General features: G+C 42.1%; 1 protein-coding gene across 1 annotated transcript in view; it reads left to right on the top strand.

The window, feature by feature from the left end:
* The first annotated feature begins 9,025 nt into the window (after positions 1-9,025).
* The window catches only part of MTUS1 (microtubule associated scaffold protein 1), a 129,600-nt gene continuing 120,236 nt past the window's right edge, over positions 9,026-18,389 (top strand). The window contains exon 1 of the mRNA XM_068942765.1: positions 9,026-9,192. The gene's annotated coding sequence lies outside the window, so the exon portion shown is untranslated. The remainder of the gene's footprint in view (positions 9,193-18,389) is intronic.

Here is an 18,389-nt window from a genome sequence, read left to right on the forward strand (position 1 = left end):
ATGAAATATTACCAACACATTATTTCATAGATAAATCCTACTGCATCCCAAGTGAAGAGTGCTGTATACACATAACACATGAAGTTAATTTCATGGTCTTTCTCATTTACCTGTAACTTTCCAACTAGATAATATTCTTTTTATTTCAGATACACCTGATTCAACAGTAAGTCTTGCCCAGTTTATAAAATCAAGTGGTTTTAAGGCAAACTCTAGACAGAACTGAACATTTTTATTTAAGGTCTGTCCAGCCATTAAAACTATGCCATGAACAACATTCTTCCATGCTGTTGCTATTAAGCTTTTTTTTTTTCCCTAGTGAACTTTTTTTGGCCCGTGAGAACAAGTATCAAAATGTGAAGCAAGAATCACTACTTCATCAGACCTATTCTAAGGAAAAAAGGATTGCTTCAGACATGAATTCATGTAAGGCCCCTAAATGATCTATGCTGCGATGGAAAACATGGACTAAGGCACGTTATATGCTAATAAAAAAAAAAATTGTGATTTTCTCTCCTATTTGATTGATTTTCACTCCAAATTCCAAACAAGTTTTCTCATCTTCTTTCCTTTGGCTTGCATTACCACCCAGGAGGGAAAAAATCCTCAACTTATATTTATTTTCTTGCTCGCATTAGATGGATACTGCTTCTTGAAAATGACACCCTGAAAAGGCTTATTTTGCATTTTCTTCACTCATTTCCCCCCACTCTTTCACTGACTATTCAGTAACCTCTCATGTACGCAGAGCAGCACTCAGTTTCAAGCACCACATCAGAAGCACATGCTATCCCTTCATTAATGTTGGAATTCATCTGGCCATATAAGGCAGAATGGAGAAAGAAAAGAAGAGGAAGAGTTTTCGTTCTCCAGTAGTCTGGCCCTTCACCTTTAGCAGGTCCCTTTTGAGTAATCAGTGCTAAATCCTGCCATAGGCTGCTGCAGTGCCAGCTCCCTCCCAGCGTTGTTTTGTTCTATCCTGTTGCAGTAAGGCTTTGATGATGGGTGACACCTTGTTGCTACACAGAACCCCTTCAAGCTTTTCCATTCTCTTTTATCAGTGCTGAAGTCTCTGTTTGGAATCAGCTACCTTTATCACGATTACTCCCATTTCTCTAGTGTTTCTGTCTTCTGTCATATATATCTTTTTCTAAATAAGACCATTCCAGCCAGGATGAATTTTGGCATAACTTGTAGTGTTCAGGTTCTGTGTGTCTAACACAATACACATTCCAACACATATAGATCTGAAACCCATGGAAGCCTTTGGAAAGACCAAAAAAAAAAAAAATTATTGATAGAACAGGATCTAAGCGAAGAGCAGTGTAGTAAACTCAATTGTCTTACAAGCTCTGAAGCACCATAACGTTACCACAGATTAACAACTAACTATGCATCAGCTGAACTGCAGCAATTGTCAGCATGTTTTAGTTTGCATTGCTATAGGCAACCAGTGTGCAAGTTAGCTTAGCCCTCTCTCCTGTCAGAACAAGTCACATCACCACACGTTTGCTGCTGGCTAGGAACCTATGCTTCTCCATGTCCACAATAACCACAGTACAAATGATACTTGCTAGACCCTGCTAACTCAATCACATGTCCAAGCATCATATTGGGTAGATGCTGCAATAGCAGTATGATTTATTTGTTCCTTAATCATAGGTGAAGTTACAGAAGCAATGATCTTCAACACCATCGAAACAGCTGATCTGCTAGAGATAAGGATGGGATTGGTTTTGCCATTGGAATTGGTTTCAGCAAGATTTCATTTCTTCAAAACATTAAGTCCATAGTGAGCTAGTGATGGAACCATTGAAAAGTTAGAAAAACAGAAACTGGTGTGTAATTGTGTCCTTCTATTAGTTTTTCTTATATAAGTCTCAGAGCCAGTAGATCTGCAGCCCTCTGTTAACCATGGTTGATATAGCTGAAGGGAAGGACTTCTTGGAGCTGTTGCAGCAGCACAGCCCCTAGAGGGTCAAGAACACTCGTTTCCTGGCAATAAATGCTTTGAGGTACGTCTATGCAAGTGTCTTCTTGGAATTTTATCTTCACCCTGGTTTCTGTTTCATTTGCTTTCGTCCAGCTGGGTTCCTTGAACAGAAAAATCTTAAGGAGGACTTTTAGACAAAAAAGTGTTTTTCTTTAAAAGAAGAAAATAAGAAACAATCAAAAATAGAAAAGACGGATAGAATTTGTGGTGTTGACTGCTTTTCATCTTGCACTCAAGACAAAAGTCCATGTTCCTTGTCATTGTCTCTTATAGTTAGACAGTCTTTCCACTCCTCCTCCTACCTCTCTGGTTCCTCCACCGGCCTGTTGTTTGGAGAGCTCCTCCATTTCTCATTTAACTTGCTGCGGGGTGCCACAGAAATTTGTTGCCAGGCCTTTTCTCTTTACCACATCACGTAGTCCCACCTGCAAAGAGATCCAAGTATCATCTCTAGCCACTTCTCTCACAGGTCTCTGGACATCTTATTCTATCAAGTTAGTGTCCTTCTGGTTACGTAACCATCAGCTCCAGTTCGCCATGGCTAAAAACCAGAATTCTTAATTTTCTATTTCTTTCTATTCATTTCTTTCTTGAGATCTACAGAGAAGACCACTATTCTCTTTGGCATTGGGCATGTTTGACTGTAAATCTTCACATTCTGGCAATATCTGACTCTCTCAATTATCTTCTTCATGTAATCTGTGATATAACTATCCCTAGCAGCCCTCCTTCCAGCCAGAACACTTTTCAACATTTAGCCATCTATCTAGCAGTATTATCTTTTTCCACTGCCCTGACAAATGCAATTGAATTCTCACTTGTATTCACATGCATTGAGAAGTACTGCATTAAAGAATAACCTGCTAGGCTGTCATGTTCACTGTATAGTCTCCTCTACCAAAATAGTCAGATAGCCCTATTTGGTATTTTTGCATAAACTTGCATATGTGAAAGTATGTTTGCTTAAGAGAGGGCATATATGGAAAATATGAGAGGACAATAACTGAAGGTACAGAACAGTAAAGTTACCATTCTGCTCATGGTTACGTAAGTTCATTAAAATGACACTAAAAAAGCAAGGGGGAAAAATTAGACAACTTTTTTTTCTAACTAGGTGCAGTAAATCTTGTTTTGCTTGTCACTAATTACATTCCACAGGAATAACAGAAAAGTAGTTAAAGCAGTCTAGAAGAATAATATATAAATTCTCAATCATTAATGTCAGGAATGAATACACTCTCTAGATTTCTCAAAATATACATTCATTAAACTGTTATCTTAACTCCATAGAAGATGAAACTTCCTGTTTTCTTTATTGCTTTATTTGCTGTAAGGAAATGCTTGCCAAAATTATTGAACAAAGTTGTTCTTAAGAATTGTGCTACGATTCAATGCTTAAGAATTGCCACGATTCAATTCTTTAATGTGCATTTAAAAGTAATCAAAGGAATAAATATTTAATGATACATACAATATAGGGGTTTGTCTAACAGATAATGGCCCAGGAAAGGAAGAGTTTTATTACGTTAGGGAATCCAGTGAACTACAATTAGTCTAATGGTTAATGCTTTAAAGTTATTTTCTAGTTCTCCATCACTGCTGTTTGTAAGTAGAGGACCCACCCTGTTTCGGTGGAAACCATAAGAAAAAAATGTTTACCTCAAGGATTAATTTAGCCCAGAGATATGTTCACTAATACTTTTGGTGGGTATACCCACAGTCTTTCTGATTCTTTTCTGAAGGATGGAGGAGAAATACCAAGGATGCTTAGAGAAGACTAAGTAGCCATTCCACGTAAAATCACAGGATTGAGCCCAAATTACCATGCAACAACATTTGCAACATTTCCAGCAAGACTACTGATAATGACTTCTCTAACGCACGCCTTCAGTATGTTGTCAAAGCAGGAAGTATAAAATTTTATTCAAATAGGCCTTGGGCAGAAAAGAAGTAATGTGGATGTGAAGTGTGTGGTAACAAAAATTAAAGAATATTCATTAGTAATTGCGCCTCAGAAGATAATGAAGACTGTCAACTGCGGTGCTACGCTTTTATTTAAACCACCATTGATGCTGGTCTACAGAAAGGTTTGCTTTTTGTTACATACTATGTTAAATGTAGTCTGCATAAGCAAACAAAGGGGAACAGTACTTAACTGCTTGCCAAAGAAATTAAATGCACGTATTGACATTCATTACAAGTCTCCACTGGCCCTCTCCCCACCTCAAAAAAGATCACAACAGAGTACATTAATCCAGGGCCTGCTGGAATTTTATCTGACAGAAGTTAGCCTCGCAATGCTGAGAACTAGGCCAAACCAGTGAACGTGAACAAATCCACAACACTGTTTTCCCAATTACAGCTAAAAGACAAGCATTATCACAGACTAAATCCACAACAGCTCTAGATGTTGCAGTGTTAAGTGCCAAATTTTGGCACCAGTTTCCCAGCCAGGAGCCTGCAGCTCTGTGCCTAGTGCCCCTGCTCCCTACTGCAGCAGGACCATTAGGTACCTGGGACCAAAATCTCCAACAGACAGCATGAGAAGGCACTTGACGTGCCAGCTTTCTCAGTTCATCTAAAGCATTTAATTCTGGCGTTATGCTGGGGCCAGGTCCACTCTTAGACATTAGCGTCTCTCAAAAGTAGAGCAGGAGGGGGGAGAGGTACTCCCTTAGCAGCTCCGCAGTAAGGCCTCACTCCCGAAGAGTCCCAAGAACAGCACTGAATCCCTATCTCACTTCCCAGGAAAATCCCTGTCACCAGGCCAGAGGCTAGGTGGGAGGAATACCCTTCATTGTGCCTGCTGTTATTCTGAACAAACTAATCCACGTTCATTGGACTAGGGAAGCAAAGCATCACTTTGCATGCAACAATTAAGGTACCTAGCTGGGAGCAGGGAAATTTGAATTTCAATCCCTGTTACAAGACTGCTTTTTTAGCCAATTACCATGTAATATTAAAGTGTACAAGTAGCCATTAAAAGTCAGGAGCAGAAGCCAAGTGAGTTCCCTAGTAACCTATTCAAAACCACCCATTTCCCTGGATACCAACAAGACACAGACTTGGCCATCCTATGCTGCTGCATTTTCACTACTATTAACAATCAAGTTACCTGGTACTAATTCAATGTATTTACACCTGCTGCAATCACATACATCATTAAAGTCAGCTATACCCCTATCTCCGGGTAGCTTTTCTTTCCAGGGCCCTTCAGAGCTACTGCTTGGAGCCTAACCCCAACTACTATTAACTCTTACTGACAAGAAAAAAATAAATATTAAAGAGAGAGAAAAATGTTGCTCCATTCTTTCCCCTCCTCACCTATGCTAACATTTGACTTATAACTTCATTTATCCCTTGATCTGTTCTAATTCTCTCACCTGCTTTATGCCTCCTTGCAGTCTTGGATTCCTTCCCCCACGTTATCTTCTGTCTTCCCTTCCTCTTCCTTACCTAAGAGCTTTTACCTTTCTTCTCTAGGATCAATCCTCTTCTCCCTTTCTCCTTTCTTTCCCTCCTTTTTCAACATTAAGAGACATGACACTTCACTCTTGATCCTACATTTATGAAAATTGCAGTGCACTGATCAGAAGAAGCAAGGAGGAAAAAAAAGCAGAGAAGCAAAAGTCATTTCACGGCTACTTAGCAGCAAAGGAAAGGGCTGTCACGAGGTTTTGATCAGAACAACTGTTTTGCCAGCAGCTTTTGATTAGAATTCCAGGAAAGGGACTTCCAAGAGCAAACTGATGCAAAAAATGTAAATTATACAGACCTTAATGGCACCTCTAGTTCCCTCTCCTTCCTTGAGAGTCCTTGGCCATTTCTTTGAAACCATCTTTGATGGGATCTGATGAACTTTTCCCCCATGTAGTGATTTCACGTGTCATCGTCTACCTGAATTCCAGCCAAGCTGAAGGTGGGAAGATTTTATAGGAATGCCAGTATAATTGCTCCCAAACTCCCTCATTAATATCTCACTTTAAAAGAATCCAGTTGTCATCTTTGCTTTTACAATTGATTTTCCCCCCTTGATTGTTGCCGTACAAAAGGCCTAGACAAACTACAAAACTAGGAAAAATGAGAGATCCATCAAAGAGGAATGGCTGCAGGGTACGCTGAATGAACTGTGATCTTCAGTGGGATAACGATTAACGTGGCAAGCTTTCAGCTGTAGCAATCAGTCGATATTTTCCAGACCACCCCTACAGTGACAAAGACGGAGGCATTTTTAAGTTGTAACTGAGATTAGCCTTGATATATACAGTTGGAGCCATGCCTGTGAACTTTGCTATAAGGCTGACAATGTAAACTATCTATCACTCAGTTTCACATGAGCAGTAATCTAATGGCACCACAAAAATCTCACAATGTTCCTCTCTCCACACGTCCAGCCACAGCAGAGGGCTTCTGCCAGAGGGCTTCAACGACAATACCAGAGGATTTGCCTTCCAAGATCTGAAGCACTGCCCATACAGACCCTCACTAAAGATTGGTATTACTCCTTCTCAGGGTGTCAAAGCCATGTAAAATGCTCAGTCTTGTAGTGTGAGAGCACTCATGCTCTAATCCAGCTCACTAGATTTGCAGTCAGATGCTAATCGAAAGCCTGTGCATAATACCACTGACTCCAGCACGCGCTGGATGAAGCCCATAAAGATGGGCAAGACTGCTTTTCATGGATAGGAATAAGATATTTTGTTTGCTACTACTAAGTTAACCACAATAAAAATAAATAGTTGTCTTTCATGTGGTGACAAAACCAAGTAATCATGCTATACTCCTTTTTTAATTATTAGGTTGAAAGATGCAGTGTCTTCCTGGCATGTTTAATTCTGAATCATATTAATCACACATATAAATAGCCAGCAACTGTAGACAGTAATGTGGGGGGGTAAGAGGCAGGGAATCAATGTCAATGATGTCAAGAAAGAATTTCACGTGGAGTCACCAAATCTGTACTGGATACAGATTCCAATACAGATACATCACGAGCCTCAAGGCTGCTATGTCTTTGTGTATTAGACATGGAGGGTAAGTTTCCCTAGCCTTACTGGCATCTGAAAGCTTCTGCTCCCTGGACTTTACGTTGGCAGAAGCTACCTTTCTGCTTTGTAAAGATGAGTAAAAGATTTTCCCCCTCTGCCTCCTGTTACGGGCAGAACACCCAGCTGAAGGCACTGCTTTTGTGGCAGATCCCCCGTGGGTACCCCGTGGCGTCAGGGGGCCTGTCATGACAGGTACCTTCACCATCAACACCCACAGGACCCCTCCGAGAAAGCCTGAACTCTGCCATCCCTCTGACCCCATGAGGACATGTTTTAGGAGGAGAAGTTTTAGTAGCACAGCTCACAAAGACGGGCAGAGGCTGTCTGCACATCTGCACGCATACTTCAAGGTACGCTACAGCAACCTTAGGTCACAAGAAACACTGGCTGCTAGAGAGCAGTACTATCCCGCGAGCCTGCCTAGGAATGACATCCCTCTTCTTTCACCTAGGATAAAGGCCAGAAATTGTGCTCCCTTCCTCTGCCTCTCCTTCCTGTCAAGTGAGGACTTTCTACAGGGAAATTTTATCCACTTCTCCTTGGAGAGGGAGACTAGTCCTCCCAAGAAAACAAGTGATGTTTATTAAGACTGTATGAAGGATTTGTTCATCTGGTGTCCTTCACGCGAACAGGATCATTTCTGACAAAAAGGCAACTTTTTTCACTCCCATTTGCTTTTAGGCACAACACTCCTCCCAAATGTGGCCGCTCTCTCCCTCCCCTTTCCCCAGGGTCCTTCAAGCGCAGGAGGTGACTTCAGGCGCAGGACGTTAGTAGAGTTAGGTTGTTTGATACAGTTCCACAAGTGGACAAATCCTGGAGGGAAGCAGAGGCCATTTACAGCCAGGAATTTAAGCACCAAAAAGTGGCATAAAGTAATACTGAGGACAGAGTGGTAAAAGGTGGAGTTAAAGCTGTAACAGTTACTATTAAATTCAACCCCTTTGTAGATGCGTAGTATTTGCAGTCTCATTCTTAATAAGCATAAACTATAAGATTAGTGCATGTCCAACATCACACAGCGCACGCCAAAACTGAGTCAGAATTTCCTGAGAACTTCTCCCTTTACAGCCACAGCATTGCTCCAGCGTTGCTGCACCCCATTACGCTGACCTCAAACACACAACAGCCCACAGCTGCCCCCAAGCAACAATTTGCATTTTCTTGCTCCCTCATTGCAGCCGGGAGCGACGGGCCGGGCCTGGCCGGGCCAGGTGCGAAGGCCCAGCGAGGCCGCCGGCCGGGAACGTGGCCCGACCTGACCCGCCGCGCTCATCATTTACCGGCGGGCAGGCCACGAGGCTGGGGCAGAGCGCGGCTACCTTGCCAGATGCCGCGACTTTTCACCCCGCGCGTGGTATGCCAAGGCCACACGTGCTTCAGAATAAAAGAAAAGAGGTTTCTGCAGTCATCAGCTGCAATTTTAAACTAGCGCACCTTGGACTAGGTGCGGCAAGGTCGCCAGCTTCGCGCGGGCAGCAGCAGGAGGCACGAAGCGGGGCCCGGCGGCGTCCGGCCGGCAGTCACCCGCCTTGGCCCAGGCCGCGGAGGGAAGGCCTGGCCCGCCGCCCGCAGAGCCCGGCACGGGGGACGCCCTCGGGGGAGCTGTGCCAGCCGGCCCACCGCGGTATTTTTAGTTGTTGGCCCAGTTCCCTGCCAGCAACCTGCGCCTCTCCCCGCACCGCACCGGGAACCCCCCCCGCCCCGGCTCCGCCGTTTCTCCACGCCCGCCCGGGGCGGACAAAAGCGCCGCCCGGGAGCGGCCCGGTCCGCAGCCCGATGCCAGGTGAGGCAGGGCAGAGGTGGGGTGAGCAGCTTCCCCCCCCAACCCGCGGGGCTGGCGCAGGTGCGGCCGGACCGGTCCGAACCGGCCCCGGCCGGAGCGGGCGAGCGGGCGGGAGCTCGGCGGCGGGGCCCGGGAGGGGGCGCGGAGCCGCTTGCGGGGCGGCTCCGGCGAGAGGCGCGGGGCGGCCGCAACGTGCGCAGGGGCAGCGCGGCGGCGAGCGGAGCGGAGGCGCCGGCGCTCCGCGGGTGCCCGCGCTTCCGCGGGGGCGGAGGGGCCGGCGGCGCAGCTTGGCGGCGCAGCGCGGGTCAGGTTTCCCCTGGCTGCGTAACCCAGCCCTACGCTTAGGGGGGCGCCTAAGCACCGGCGTAAGTACCTACTTTCCCCCCCCCCCGCACTTTAAATCTCTCCGTAACTATCCCCCCCCCCCCCCCCGGCGCGGTGCGCGGGCGCGGCCGTTTAACGGGGCGGCCGCGGCGGGGCGCGGGCTGGCGTTCAGGCGCGCATCGCGGCGTGGGCCCGGCTCCCTCCGTCCCTCAAGTTTTGTGGCTGGGCTCGTGGGCAGAGAAACGGGTCCCTGCTGCTTCCCCTCAGAGACTTAATGGAAAAAGGGTTCGTACTTCTTCTTCTTCTTCTTTTTTTTTTTTTTAACCCCCCCCCCCCCCCGATTAACCGTGCACAGCTCTCCCGGAAGGTGCAACTGGCGTTTGAGCGTTAACCCCGTTACGGAGCACAGGTGCTGCAGCAGCCTCTTTACTGCGCGCTGCCGAAGCCTTTCTTAACGGGCTGAAGTCGCTGCTGGAAGTTGGGGTGGGGGTATTTAGTTTAAACAAATTTAAAAAAAAAAAAAAAGCCGAAATTCCACATTGCCGGTGCGGCTTTTAACTAGCTGAGCACCAGTGTTGTATCTGAAATGTGTAAACTCTAGTACTGATTGCTGTCGTGCACCTGCACTGAGCAAGTCCTGCAGCAGGAGTTCAGACACTTGCAATTTTAAAAGAATATCTTGAATGCTTGCTCCTCCGTCTGCTTCTATTTTTACAACACAAGGTTGGCAAGGGCAGGAGAGCTAGCCTTTGAAAAGGGCATTGAGCTTAAACTTGATACCATTGTTCCCAGGCCAAGGAGAGAGTGCAGATTAAAGAAGGGGTGGGGGGGGGGAAGTAGATTCATGATCACGTGAATCATGAAGTAAGTTCATGACCACAGCAAAGATCAAGCATCCTCTCAGCATCTGGGCTGAGCAGGTTCTTGCTTCCGACGCAGCTCTGACAGTCTGCCACTGGGACTAAGGCTGTGCTTTGGTTTTATTTATTTATTTTACTCCTGTGGTGCAATGGACAGTACAGCTGGGTTAAACCCCACATGAGGGGGCTATCTAGAAGATCAGCTCTCATGCTGTGGCAGGTAACTTTAACTAAGGCAGTTAAATGGTCATTTCCTCCGCGTTGTAAGGCTGGTCATAATTGAAAACTTGCTCTAATTAAATATGCCATTAATAGTATACTTGCTAACAAATCAGGTAATGATTGAACTGTGGTGATTAGGTATTTATGGTTAATAGTTGTCTGCTATCTCTTTTTTTTTTCTAAATGAACTTAATACATGGTAATAACTCCTCTCCTAATGTGAGGAGAGGTGAGCTTTTCATATCATGAGAGTTGTTTTTGTGGGAGCAGAAAAACTTTGGCCTGCTTGGTTTATACCACTCAGATTTTCAAAGTGGATGATAAGGACCAGGACAGACACAGTTCACTGCCTGGATTACTTAATAAGAAAATGGGTATGAAAAATTGCTTATTACATGTGATGCGTAGTATGTTTTCCTGTGGAACCACGGTGATGAACTGTAGTGGCTGGCTGACACGACTCTATTCCAGGCCATTGGGACTCACTTAGTTCTCCTAAGGCTGATTATTGTAGACAAATAATAGATTGCTTTTTAAGCTCTGTTTTTGTTTGTTTGTAATGGTGCTTAGTTGTGCATGTGCTAGCAAAGCTGTATTTAAAATTCATATAGTCACTTTTAAAAAATACTGCAGAATTCAGATTTCTTGCTAAGATCAGACTGCCTCAGAACTGTGGTTAGAATAATTATAATAACCAGGTAGTTTTGATGATATAACTTTGTCTCCACTGGGTGGAAAAACTGCGCTAAACATAACTGTATATGGGAAGGTTCTACAGTCTGAAAATATTTGAAAAAATACTGAAGCTGTAGTAGACGTCACCTTAAAACTGACCTCAGGGTATCTTCTTAAGCAATTTAGATTAAGTAAATAGCAAGCCTTATTGTTGGATTCATAGCTTGGCTTCCCACCCCCTTATGTTTTACTTAAGCACTTCTGAGGTCCTGATTTCAGTTCTAAGACTAGATCTACAGTAATGCAATGTAAAGACCTTGACGAAGTCAAGAACTGACAGAGTAATGACAGTTTAAATACACTTGGGGCCCCCACTTCTAACTTTTGTGTTCTGTGGTTTTAAACTTTTGTCTGCAATCATGTATGAAAGAAGCAGGATTCTTTTCTAGGAAGAACAAAGATTCTACAATAGAGCTGGATTATTACAAAAACAAGTCAATTATCATGAGGCTTGTTTTTAAATGGTAGGACTTAGCATTCTGCTGGGATCTAGCGTGTCAGATAGCTTCAGATAGCTATTGATCTTAGCAGTCTTAAAAAAAAAAATAGTTGTAATGGAAACTATGGAATGCAATTTAGCCATCTGGTAATGGAGGACTAGATGGTAATAACTATACATATATAAATTTATAACATACTACATTTTATACATAACATGTTAAAGTGTACCACAACTATATTATGATCGGAGATACTTTACAGTTTGTTTTGAGGAGCCCATGTGAGCAAAAGTGGCCATGTGCCCCATAGGTTAGACCCAGAAGTCTCAGTTTCTATTTAGGTTATTTTGTTTCCTTAACTCAATATATGATATATCCTAATTCACTGTTATATCAGGAAAAACAAGAGCTTTGAAAGTTTATGTATCCCGGGAGTTCAGAGGATTACCTGGCAAGTTCCTGGAGTGATCGGGCTTAGTGCAGGAGTTTGGAGTTAAAGCTGTACAAGGTTAATGCTCTTTATTTTGCTTTACTGGGTTTCTTACAAAAAATGGAACGAGTCAGTGCTTCTTCAGCGTTTATGAAGTGTAAATGGTGGTTTGTTCTACAGTTTCTTTTGAACAACCATAAAAGTGAGAAAAATAAGTTCCTTTTAAAGGAATACTTGCACTGTGGAGTTGTTTCCTTTTCCTGATTCATTTATGAAAATGTTTTGGGGCACATCTGTTCCTTTTATGAGGGCAAGGGAAGACTTCAGTTGTTTTCCATCTTCCTATTTTCTCTATTATAATTGAGATTATTCAGCAAAATGCATGGGCTATGCATAGTTGTAGTTATTGCAAAAAAATCAGTGTGATAATTTTTTATCCCTTACGTTACATAATTATGTTAATTCTGAATCTGTCTTAATTTTCTATGTGTTGGTTTTGTGGGGGTGTTTTTTTTGTTCTTTTCCCAGTACTAAAAAGCTATGCCAGGACTTAACTTCCCATTGAACAGTAAGATTTCTTCAATTCCTAGCACCTATATTAACTCTAGCTTTATTTCATTGATTCTTGTTTCTTTCCTTTGGATGAACTGTATTAATCCTTAATTATTCTGGTACTTCTTAGGTCAAGATAGTAGCTGAAACAGTCAGATACTAGTATTCTGCTTAGTTTCTGTGTCAGGAAGAACCCAAGCTGTATTGGTGTATAGCTGTGATGTGATTTTTTTTTTTTTTTTTTTACTTGGTTGTTTGTTTTTTAATCACCCAATTGTTTTAGTTCTCTGGTCTCTGTCCTTCCTCTTCAGTTTGGTTCTCCTGGTTCTCTGATTGTTCTGACTGTTCTTTTTGTTTTTTTTGGTGGAGGGAGAGGACATGAAGTTTATTTTAGCCCTTCGAAGTTACTGAAATGTAGCTGCCAACATACTTTCAACAAACTTTTAAGTATTTTCATAGTTTTCCTTTTTTTTTTAAAGACTTAAGTACGTTATTCTAAAATGATCTTTAGTTCATTTTTCGCAAATAATATAAATGCGGATGCATGGTATCATGCAACAATATATGTCCAGGACAGAATATTTAAGAGTTGTGCAAGGGAATAAAACTGATGTACTCAACATCTTGCCTCCTGGTTCTTTATATTATAACCCGCACAGGGCTTTCAGGAACAGCTTCCTACTGCACACCCTGCTGGATGTGCATCCAGTTTCTGTCTTGTGTGCTTAGAGCGATAGTGGCCACAAGCTGTGCAGCAGACTTGCTGGGTTGGAGTAAAACATTTTGAAAGTCTGTGGTGCATCACTTTATTCCAGTGCTTGATAGTCCTAATAACACTATTCCTTTTACTGTAGCTTTCTATGCTTTTTCTCTAACAGAGGGGAAAAAAAGAAAAAAGCAAAAAAAAAAAAAAAAAGAAAATCTTACTTCAAGAGGTAGTTTCTTTGCTGTGCTTAACCCAGTTGTGTCAACTAGTTCCCCGTCAGGAAGATGGGGTGAGGCCTTTTACAAGCAAAAGTAGGGCTATAGAAAGATGGGAATACTGTGAAAAGATTTCTGCTAAGAAACAGAAGCTATTACTGGTAGCTGTGTTAAGCAGCTCTGTTTTCCCTGATCTCCTGGCAGTGTGTGGTGTCCGTACTGTGTGTTCTGGATTTGTTAGTTGTGCTTGATTGCACCAATGAATGTCTGAGGCCTTGCAGGGAGTGATCTTTGAAATGGTTCTCCTTTTTGCTTTGTGAGATCAGCTTCAGTAGTAAATTAACATGACTGGCCAAAAAATGCTTGTAGTGATCACTTTTGACTGAGTAGGATAGTACCCTTGAATGAGTGTGAGCATTTGGTGTGGGAGTATTAGACTTCTGTTTCAACTCAGGTCATTGCGTATCTGAGTTGTAGCTGAGGCTGCTGGAGAGAGGTACTGATTGGTCATACCTCAGCGTGTTGAGTTGCAGCAATCTATCTTGTCTGAATAATTTGAAAAATCTGAGAATTTTGTTGGAACATCATTCTAGAGGAGTTTGAGAACTCTAGCTATGTCACCCTGCAGTAAAGGTTTCTTTCTGTCTCTGCTTTCTAACATGTCTGTCAATGTGCGATCTAGTAAGTCATAGAAAAGAGTATGGGCAGATGAATAAGCTATCATGAAGCAATAATAGGGACTTGTTTATCAGCTTCTCCATTTGCATGTCTGTTCTCACAATAAATGAGATGTACCTTTGTTATTTTACTTGTTATTTTCTCCCTATGTTCCTAGTGAGTCAGGTGCTACTCTTTGAGAAATCCAAAAGTAAGGTAGATGTAGTCATTTGGGATAATGAAGTGGGAGCAGTTTGGAGCTGGAGATATAAATGAAAGATGTCCCTGTCTCAATATCTGATTCAGATTCAGTTTTAGTGGAAGTGAATTATTTCCCATACAAACTACGATTGCTGAAGATGCTTGAATTGCCAGCAACATGGCTTTAAAGAAAGGCCAGGAGGTGCAGAATACTTTCTGTGAATGTGCATATTTCTTTGATACTTAATTTACAGAATTTTGAAAGGTTGGCTGGGAGGGACTTCTGGAGTCACCTCGTCCAACCTCTAGCTTGAAGTATGACTAGTGCCACTAATAGATCAGCTTACCCATGGCGGATGCCAGTGGTCCAGCTAAGTCTTGAAGACCTCCAAGGATGGAGATACCATAGCCTGTTTTGGATACCTTTGCAGACCACTTTGTTCATAGGCAAGAACTAGCTTGAGTTGTGATGGGTGAGCCATTTACAGATCTATGGGCAAGGGTTATTGTAGAACTCAACGCTCATACCAAATATCAGCTTTTGGTAGTACATTCGTTAGATAGAAGACAAGGAGAGATTCAAGCAGTTTGATCTTGAAGCTGTTGGTGCCCCTTGCTTCTAAAATTATATTGAACTAATAAATCATCTTGTCTGTGTACAGGGTAATAGCTCTTCAATGTGGTTCCAGGTTCCGTACAGACTCTTAACTCTGTCTGTAGGTGCTATGCAGGTCTCTGAATGCTAATTCCTGCCATCAGAAATTGTCATACACTCACTGTGAGTTGAGTTGTCTCCCCTTGGACCTGCTTTTCCTTTCATCTAGCTGAAGCCAAGATGCATCAAATGTCCTTAGAGTAGCTTTTAGCTTGGGTAAGAGATCTGTTTTTTTCTGGGAAAAATTAACAGGAAAGGTGGCTTTTTTATGGTATATGGGTAAATGGTGAGAAACTGGAAGACTAGTTTGTGGATATATAAGCACAGATAATTTCATGAATAATTATTTTGCAGAAAAGTGGCATATACAATCTGTAAATTTGGATTTCTCTCTGTACTAGCTTTATCTCAAACTTCTAGAGTTCTGGTAACTCCAGGTTAGCCTTTGCTCGGTAATGCTTCCCATTTGTGGAGCATTAGCTACATACACCACAGGCTGTTACTGAGTGTCTTGCTTTAGAGACCCATGAAGGATTGTTTGATTGGATTTTATCAGATTGGACATACTTATCGTGAGCTTTATCTGTATATTCAGTTACTTCCAAAGTTTTCAATTCTGTGTGTTTTAGCATGTCCCTTTTCTGGAGCAGTGGTATTCCATGCTGGTAGTTTTCTCTTAAGTGTCTGCTTTGCCTTTAAGTGGCTTAATAAAAAGACATTTTATGGCAACATTAAACGTGAATTTCTGGAAGCACAGTGAAGTAGGATATTCCTTTTGTGAAATGCTGATGCATAAACAAAAGCAATATGCTTATATGCATTATGATGTTAGAATTCCTTGTAATCAACATTTAAATCATCAGTCAGCATAAGACTTTTTAAAGCAATGTTAGAACACTGTCCTCTTCTTGAATTTCTGTGATCTTCTTTCAAGAAGAATTGCATGATAAGTTGAAATTTGGTTTAAAAGACTTTGACAGTCATTACTCTCACAGGCAGTGCTGTTGGGACTACCATGTCATATGCAATTTTATGTCACTTGGGGATTAAACCCTTCCTTTGCCATAGTTAGACTTGTCACAAAGCATTGACTACTCTGACATCTTCATTACTAGGATTTATTTAAATGTTTGGTAAACCCCCTGCTGATTTGCACGGCTTCGGCTCATATTTGAACACGTTGCTGTTTGGGTTGGTTAACAATCTGAAAAGTCCTGCTTTTTGGAAAACGTGGTTTATAGTAAGTGCTCTTTTGTCAGTTAATTCCAGTTTCTGCGATAATTATAGATTGATTTAAATGGGACGTTAGTTTTCAGACATGAAAAATGAACTGATCTGTTTTGGTCCATCACCCCAGATCTATGTGGAAACTGACTTGTATTGGTAGAGAAGCTGGTAATTAAAGACACTAAAGCTCAAGAAACTGAAAACTGCTAGGTTGAAAGGATTAATTGTTCTAATAAGCAATTTTTGCAACAATGTGTATGTAATGTTAGGGTTTCAGTATTACAGAAGGTAAAACCAGAAACTTTTAATAAAGATCTTATCTTTGTTACTGGGATTATGGGTTGTGCACACCGGTAGATTTTAAAAAGTGATCTTAGCCAGTTGGTTTAAGAAATTAGCACTGAAATTATCCTTTCATACTGTTAATTCAGCACAGAGATCTAAACTGACTCTTTAGAAAAGCTTTTGTAAAGATTGTGAAACTGCATTTGGCATGCTTGACAAGGACTCTTGTTTTCTCTAGTGCCATTTCTTTCTCTTTGATTGGTTCAGTGAAATTTGCTACAGGTGTTCCTATCCTGTTTTTGTAGATTTGCTAGTTGAAATCAGGCTCTGTTTACTCCATCTTCATGAATCCCTCTGAGAGGCTTAGCAGCTCTCAGTGTTGCAAGCACGCTCATGTTTAAAGCAGTGTCTTGTTACTAGTTAGGGAAGAAAGAAGAGGGATGCTTGTGTCTGATGTTCTGCTCCTTTCCACCTTTTGGATAGCAGTCACGTGTATAAATTGTTACTTCTGACTTGCAGCTGAACCTCCTGATGCTTTGTGGATTCTTTGTTGGCCCTGCCTGTGCATGGGAAGCTTCCCACTGATGCTGCCCCTGCTGAGTCTACCTAGAATCTAGTCTGTGTTGCGTAGTAGCATAACCCTTACTTTTGATACTGCTTGTTTATGACCATATGATGCAGGCCACTTCTGGATGTACAGGCTTAGTGCTTCTTGGTACCCTAAGTAGACTGTCTGCTGTGGCATTCTCATCTGACTTCTGTGCTATTTATTGCTTTCCTCCCATCAGTAGCCTAGGATCTTAAAACAATTACTGTGTACTTGACTATTATCTAATCTGGGAAAGCCTATAATAATACTCCACTGCTGCAGCGCTATCTAAGCACAGCTTGTCTGCCAATTTCACCTCTGCAGATTGTCTTTTGGCCGTCTTTAATGCTGACTTTGTATTTTTATTGGATTGTAGATATCTAGGAGAAGATGGCTGAAGAAGTTTTGTATTTCTTGTTGTTATATAATACAATCTAGACATCTCACTGCTTCAGATAAGCTCTCTACCAGATATTTTTAGCTGGGCAATGTATATACTGTCTGTATCATCACAGGCGTACTCCAGATTGAGTTTGCAACTTAAGAGCTAGCTGCTAATACAGGTTTTCTCTAAAAAGAGTACTATTTTGTACACTTGCTTTATTCCTCATCTAGTGATACAAGCTAATCTTATGATACTTTTATCAAGCTGTGAATGGAGCATGGACCTTCTTTACCATTTGTAAGACCTTATCCTTTTCAGGTCTCTATTGAGCTTCAAGTAACTGCCATCAGCAACGTGAAGGTGCTAGAAGAAAATCTGCTGATGTGATACCTATTTCATAGAGCAGCCTATCACAAAACATGTGGCTCAATTTAATGACTTTGTTGCCAGCATTGTCTTTATGAGGAGTATTTGGATGCAGTGAGTGTCTTTTTATTTGATGCTTAGTTACAGGCAGACAGCTTTTTGTTGCGTTTCTATTTACAGGTGGATTGCTGGGAATTCTGCCCTTGCAAGTTTTCCCTAAAAGGAAGGAATTCCTTTCAGGTCTTTCGTATCCTTAATGTTCTTGCTTCTCATATAAAAGTGTCTTAAAGCTATGCATCTCCTGTGTAGTGCATCTTTTGTTCCTGTGCCTTGTTTTAGACTCACAAAGACCTCTTCAGGAATTGTTATAGGTGAGTATTATGAAATTTAACTGTATCTGGATGTTGTTTCCTACTGTAATAGTATAATTAGCCAGTTTTGATGCCAGGAGATAGTAGCTGGTTCTGCAGTAAGCTGGCGTTGGTGGCCCTAGGCAGCTGGATGCCTTTAGATGTTTGCACTAGCAGTACCTGACTAGAAACATTGCAGAGGCTTGCCAAGCAGTTAGGGAGCTTGCTGTTGTAGTGTGCAGAGTAGATGCTCTTGTTCCGCATAAACTCAAGTAATGAGTAGCTCCTTTGGCTACTTGTTTAGAGCCATGCAGAGTATTGATTTATGCAAGATCTCTTCATCCTTTATAGCTGCTTCATGTT

This window comes from Struthio camelus, chromosome 4 (genome assembly GCF_040807025.1).
Source record: "Struthio camelus isolate bStrCam1 chromosome 4, bStrCam1.hap1, whole genome shotgun sequence".
Taxonomy (NCBI): domain Eukaryota; kingdom Metazoa; phylum Chordata; class Aves; order Struthioniformes; family Struthionidae; genus Struthio; species Struthio camelus.